The following is a 7300-nucleotide window of genomic DNA, read 5'->3' as shown; positions in this document are numbered from 1 at the left end:
AAAAAAAAAAAAGAAACACACAGGGGGGACCCGCAGATGGCATAATGGTCATGTCACTGGACCCCCATGTAGTCAATGGTTCGAGTCCTGGACCCGGCAGCTTAAAACTCATGCTGGGCACGTGTGCATGCATGCCCAAAATGGGCGGAGAATGGGGGAGAAGGGATTGCAGCATGGCCATTCTCCCCAGGGGTGATTTCTCGCTTTCTGTCTCTCTCTCTCTCTCCAGCAAGTGCATGTACCCTATAGCAAAAACCTCTATAAAAATGATTAAACAAAATAAAACAAAACAAAAAACCCAAAACACCAAGTATACCTGTGGGCATGCCCAAAATCCCCAAGAGGAGAATGGAGAAGGAATTGTGGTGTGGCCATCCCTCCAGCGGGTGATTTCTCACTTTCCCTCCCTGTCTCTGGCAAGCGTGCATGCCCTAAAACTGAAGGAAAAACAGAAAATAATATAACCTTACCATCATCATTTCAGAGTTGGAGTGAGATTCCAGTCAAATGAGGAGTACCCCGCTACCACCATCAAGTCATAGAGGTTTAGATCAGAGAAGAGTTAAAATGAGCCTGGGCCTCCCATCCTACAGATGGAAAAGCTGAGGCTCACGGTAGGGAGTTGCCAAGGTCACATGGTGCAACCAGTGGTGAACTGAAAACCAGTTTCCATATTTTTGAGCTGGAAACATCCCTGAGTGCGTTCAGAGTGTGACGGTGAGAAAGAGAGCAGACCCCAAGCATGAAGCTCATTCCCGCCAGGCTCGACCAGCAGATGTGGGGCCTTCCTCCATAAAACGGGCGCCGTCATAGCTAGCACACAGCTCTTTGGAGAGGCGACGAGGGAGCGTGTGGAAAGCACCGGCACCGCCTAAGTTCCCCAAACACCACTTCCTCCCCTTCTCTTGTTTGATCCTAAAAAGCATCATGAATGCTTTCCAACCGGGAGACACAAAGGAACATTTTCTTTGATAGCACGATGTTGCCAGAAAGACAATTCTGAACTTTGCATTCTTTTTCCTCTGGGGGCTTTTCTTACACAGTGAATGTGAGATGGCCATTTTCCCTGTCCGTGTAATGAGGAAGTAGAAATATTACTGCCCTCCCTCCCCAGCATTTCTGCTGTATAAGAGCTTCCTCCGAGGTATGTGGGGCAACAGCTCTTAATGGAGCCGTGGCCAGATCCAGGGAGGAAAGTGATCTACGAGGTAAGCTGAGTGGTGAGGCTAATACAGTTATGAGCCAATAAACATACTGACGAGGGTCACTCGCTCCCTCCCTCCTGCTGCGCCTCTGCACTGGTGCGGGCTCTGCTATGAAGGAGCCTGGAGCCTGGAGCCTGGCCTGGGGACACTCCAGAATGGAGCGGTCTGATTGGACACCCGCCTGCCAGATTCTAATCCCTGCCTGGCCATCAGATTGTCCTTTATTCTGTCCCTCATCTTCCTCCTTTGTATGTCAAAAATGTTGATCACAGAAAAGGCTGAGGACCAGCAGATGATAATGTTGCTAAACTCCCATGTAGGTGACTGTGGTCCCGGTCCCGGACCTGGCGGCTTAAAACTCACACCAGGTGCGTGTGCATTCATGCCCCAAATCCCGAGAGGCAAATGGAGAAGGGATTGCGGTGTGGCCATTCCCCTTGGAGGTGACTTCTCACTTTCTGTCTCTGTCTCTCCAGTAACCATATGTGCCCTGTAGCAAAAGAGCTCAAAAATAAATAAATAAATAAAAAATGCTGAGCCTGGGATCTCAAGTCCCCAAGTTCAAGTCCTCGCCCTGACTGTTAGTGGCCATGTACCCTGTGGGCCCTTTATTTGATCTATCCATTCACTCTGTACAAGGTTTTGTGCTACCTGCTTTTTGGTCTTCAGTCAGTTCATTTAGACATAGGGACAATAATGCCACCCAACCGCAGATGCTGATTTGGGGAAGTAAAAGAAAAATATATTCAAGAACTATCCATAGACCTTGAAACAGAAAGGGCAACAATATTCTCATTTTCTTCAAAGGTTTTCTGGTTGATTTTCTCCAGTTCTATGAAAATATTTGCTTAAGCAGGTATGAAAGAGGGGCTCCAAAATTTCTTGTTGGATGAATGAAACCAACTATAAAGCGGTGTTAAACAACCACGAGGGAACTGGCTCTTTATGGTAAGGCGTGCTGCAAAGCCGGGCCCCGGTCCCCGGGCTCACCCAGCCATGCACAGAGGGTTACTCCTACTCCTGGTCCAGTAGGCCAAAAGGAGCTGGTCAGCCTGAGCCAACAGAGTGCTTTCACAGGCTCGCTCTGTGCCAGGCTGACATCTCAATTCTAGCCTCTCGCAGTGTAGTGGACTAGAGCAGCAGCTACTGGCGTTCCACATCTAAAGGGCGGCGGGCAGGGCTTAGTCAAATCTAGGAGCTGACAGGCTTCTGCCTTCTGAAGCAGCTGCAAGGCTAAACTATGTCATAGTGGCCTCTAGTGGCCAATTTCCAAAACAGCACGCTAAGGGGCAACTTGGCCACTGAAGGAATCTTCTCAGAATGACCTAGATTCAGAGACTTAGAGCTGAAAGGGGTCTAGTTCAAATCTCCCCTTGGTCAATGACACCCAGTTCCACAGGTAAGTGATTCTACCAAGGCCTCACATTCCCGTCCAGAAGCCTTGCCAGCCACTGGCCACCCATGGTCTCAGATGTGGTCAGGCATCTTAAATGACCAGTTTGCAAGAACAAAGGGGGACCGGATTTCTAAATCTGACCGAGTCAGCCTGAGAGTGATGGCGCTAACATGCCTTCTTCCCCGGAACTGTGCTTCTCTCTCATCTAGAAAAGAAAGCTGCTGGAAGATCCACTCTCCTGTATTTACCTCAAAAGTAGTAACCCAACCCACTCCACAGGCACCAGGGCTGAGGCCAGAAAGTGCTTTGTAGGCAGTAAATCCACCACTGTAGCAAATGTGCTTTTCAGTGCTTCCTCCTCCACATGTTGCAAGAATGTGGTGCCGAAAGGGCCACAGCGATGGCTCAGATTGGTTCGAGGATCTGAGAGTAGGAATCGTTTGCCTTGTGCAGGGAAAGCTATTTTGACATATTCTAGAGACAAAAGCCAAAAATAAATCAGGCTGAAGACTTCCAGAGGGCTCAGTGGAAAGGCTTTGTTGCCATAAGAGCTGAAGCCTGGGTTTGGAGACTTGGGGGTACAGCGACTTCTGCAAATGGATCTCGATCTTTCTGAAGGAGAATGTTTTCTCACTCGATGGGTTTGGTAATCACCTCAAAGGATTGCACAGGGTGCTGAGAAGACTCACGGAGGCCCTAAGGCAAGGTCCTTGCTGTCAGGGGTTAGCCAGTGAGAGGGCAGGCTGCATGAGGGCAGGCTGCTGACATGTGGAATGAAGAGGCAGGAGGTGCGGGGACCAGCAGATGCTATAATGGCTACATCGCTGGATTCCCACGTAGTAGGCCGTGGGTTGAGTCCTGGACCTAGTGGCTTAAAACTCACGCCGGGCGCATGCATATGCAAGCCCAAAATTCTGAGAGGAGAATGGAGAAGGGATTACGGCGTGGCCATCCTCCCTGGGGGGTGATTTCTCGCTTTCTGTCTCTCTGTCTCTTTCTGGCTAGTGCACGCGCCCTATAGCAAAAATCTCTCCAAAAATAAATAAATAAAGAGGCAGGAGGTGTATGGTGGCTTCAAGGGTCATGATAATGACAGTTAGTTGGCATTTTTGGAGTGTTTTCTAAATGCCAGATCCCATTCTAAACACCCGTTCTTGCTCATTTAACCTTCACAATAGCCCTATGAGGCTGGGCCATTATCTCCATTTTATAATTATGGACACTAGAGTGAACTTAAGAACCTTGTTGAGGCTCACACCACTGGTAACTGGGGGAGCTGGGAGCCAAACCCCTGCAGTCTGGTTCCAGAGCTTTGTCGCTGCTGTAATTGCTGCTGCCACTTTCCCTGCATTCTCTGTGACCACAGAGACCTCAGTGCACACCGTGGCCTGACATCAACAGTGTACTGAAGGGGGAAGAAGGGCGCTGTTTAAGGCTCGACCTCGGCAGCCAAAGCCAGGCGCCGTGGAAGCCAACCCTGTGCTTGACTTTTCAACCCAAAGCTCCCGGGATGAGGGAGAGGCCTGGTCTAGGGGGCCGAAGATGGAGTTATGGCCCTGACTGGCCCATGCTCTTAGGACAACCCCCCTCCTTATTATGTGTGGGATGAATGTGACCTCGAGGACTTCACCCAAGTGGGGTGTCTGGACCAGCATCACCATCACCCGTGAGCTGGTTAGAAACAGCGATCTGTGGGAACCAGCAGGTGGCATGGTGGTTAAAGCGCTGGACACTCCCACATGGCCGCCTGCAGTTGGAGGGCTGGACCTGATGGCTTACCCTCTCTCTCTCTCTCTCTCAGTATTTCTCTCTGGTCAAATTACAATAAATTAATGAATTTTTAAAAAAAAAGAAAGAAAGAGGGACCAGCAGTTGGCGTAACAGCTATGTCGCTGGACTACCACGTAGTTGACCAGGGTTCGCGTCCCGGACCTGGTGGCTTAACATTCACGCCGGGCGCGTGTGCGTGCATGCCCAAGATCCTGAGAGGAGAATGGAGAAGGGATTGTGGCGTGACCATCCCCCCTGGGGGGTGATTTCTCGCTTTCTGTCTCTCTCTCTGTCTGTCTGGCGAGTGCACGCACCCTAGAGTGGAAAACCTCTCCAAAAAAAAGAGAAAAAAAGAAAGAAACAGCGATCTGTGGGCCAGCCAGTGGTCTGGTGGTTAAGACGGCTACATCTCACGTGGCCAACCGTGCAATCTGAATCCTGGACCTGGGGGCTTGAAGAGGACATGGTGTGTGCGCAGGCGGGCCCAAAATCCTGACAAAAGGGAGAAACGGAGGAGGATCTGCGGCAGGACTGTGCCCCATGGGGGGGATGACTTCTCATCTTCTCTCTTCCCCTAGTGAACACGCATGGCCTGTGGCAAAAATCAAAAATAAAGAAAAAGAGGCTTTCTGGCGGATTCTGAATCAGAAGCGGCTCTCTAACAGGCTCCCTGAGCTCCTTAGTGTCTTTTTTATTTAGTTTTTTTTTTTTTTCCTTTTTAATACCTAAACCACCCATTTTCAAAGCTTAAAACATTTTTTGACTTTAAAAACTCTAAAAGTGCCACAGAAACAGATGTGTGGTGAAGTGTGAGAAGCCCTGGGCTAGGGCTCTTGGGGGGCTAGACTCTGAAGTCTGGGTGCCAAACTCCTCTTACCCAGGAGGCCTTCTGTGGCTCATCTACTCCCACCTTCACCTTCTCCTCCGAAAAAGTCTCTCTGGAGTCTCCCTCCGCGCCCACCAAAGCTGTCTACTTCCTGTCTTCTGATGCACCCCCTCCAGTCCCACACCTCATTCATGTCGGCTCAAGGTATCAATTCACCCTTCCCTTCTCATAGCTACCCACACCTCTACCCGGCTGAGATGTGACTGAAGTTAGTTATTTTGCACGAGCACACTCCAGTTTTAAGAGACTTGTCCTAATGGCACTTACACTGAGAGGGTGTGGGTACTCATGACAGAATAATTCAATGGGAGGCTTTGAAGCGGGATTCCCTCCCGTGGAAACAGGAATTTCTGCATCTCTGGCTGACCCAGCAGTCACTAGCAATTGTGAAACAATTCAGGGTTCACTCACTGGGGTCACATCCTTTATGAAAACTGGCAGGTGCAGGGCTGACAGGTGGCATGGTAGCTGAGGGCGCTGGACTCCCACCTGGCCAACCATGGTTTGAGTACTGGACCTGGTGACTTGCTCTCTCCCTTTCCCTCTCTCAGTCCCTCTATGGCCAAATTTAAATAAATAAATAATTCTTTGAAAAAAGAGAACTGGCATGTGCGCACACACGTCACTGCCTCTGCTGTTCTCTCCCTCAAGGTATGCAGATCATCCTGGCTTCAATGCAGCAGCGATCGGTCTCCACCGCTCCCAGCCCTGGACGACAGTGGAGGTTCCAGGATTATAATTCTGGGAGGCTACCGATGGATGATGTCTACCCAGTGCAGGATGAAACAAATATATTTCTATCTGCCCAGAGTGTAGACCATTACTTTGCCCATGAAAATCAGCTTTTGGAAGTTGCAAAGTTATTTCCATACTTTGTTTTGGGGTTTTGCTTTTTTGTTGTTGAGAGGAAAGAGGTGGAGAAAAGAGGTTGCAGGTGGGGGGAGGCTTGGGGAACAGAGCCTTGTCTGGCCATGCCATCAGGTAAATCACCATTTCCGAAATGTACGGGTGGCAGAGTTAAAGTCATACTCCCTCTTCAAGGGGCTACCGCTTTAAGGAAGCAAACGCCACGACTCGTGTTGCTTCTGTGCCATGACAACGCGCACGTGCGCCTCCTGCAGTTCTCCAGGGACAGCGCAGGTCTCTCAGCACATCCACCTGGGCCACTCCAGGCAGCCCACCCTCACTCGGACACGCCAACTGGTACCGCCTAACTTCTTTCTTCGGTTCTGCCTTTTAAGAGGGGGAGATCCACTTGAGATCCACAAATCTAAAATGATATGAAATCGTGAAGCTAGGCATTCTGAAATACTTGAAATGGTTGAGATGAAAATGGCTGTTAGAGGGCCAGCAGGTGGTGTGGAGGCTAAAACACTGGATCCCACATGGCTGACTATGAGGTTTGAATCCCGGACCCGGTAGCTTGCAAGTCATGCCAGCTGCATGTGCATGCGTGTCCAAAATCCCAAAAGGAGAATGGAAGAGAAGGGACTGGGGGCATGGTCATTCCCCCTGGAGGATAATTTCTCACTCTCTCTCCCCATGTCTCTCTGGGGAGCGCATGTGATTACAGCAAAACTTAAAAAAAAAAAAAAAAAAAAAAGGCTGTTAGAATGTATGCAATATTTAAAAATCAGACTACAGCGATGATGTGATACCACCATCAATGCCATTTTATTTCGGACATTTTTATTTCGAAAGTTTTTATGTACCACATAGGTATTAACTCCTTTCAACCCCATTCCTCCCCCCAAATGCAGAAAAATTAAAAAAACCACATAAACTTAAAAATCTTTTATCTAAGTTCTCTTATGTTTTAGGTTTAAAAAATTCAGGTGGGAGACCAGCAGATGGTGTAACGGTTTTGTCACTGGACTCCCACATTGTCGACCACAGTTCAAATCCTGGACCTGGCGGCTTGAAACTCACGCTGGGTGTGCGTGTTTCCTGCCCAAAATCCCAGGAGGAGAGTTGAGGAGGGAGGATAGTGGTGTGGTCATCTCCCCCAGGGAGTGATTTCTTGCTTTCTGCCTGCGTCTTTCT

Source organism: Tupaia chinensis, unplaced genomic scaffold, assembly GCF_000334495.1.
Source record: "Tupaia chinensis unplaced genomic scaffold, TupChi_1.0 Scaffold000238_1, whole genome shotgun sequence".
Classification (NCBI taxonomy): domain Eukaryota; kingdom Metazoa; phylum Chordata; class Mammalia; order Scandentia; family Tupaiidae; genus Tupaia; species Tupaia belangeri.
The sequence above is the reverse complement of the archived record's forward strand: the minus strand, read 5'-3'. Positions refer to the sequence as shown.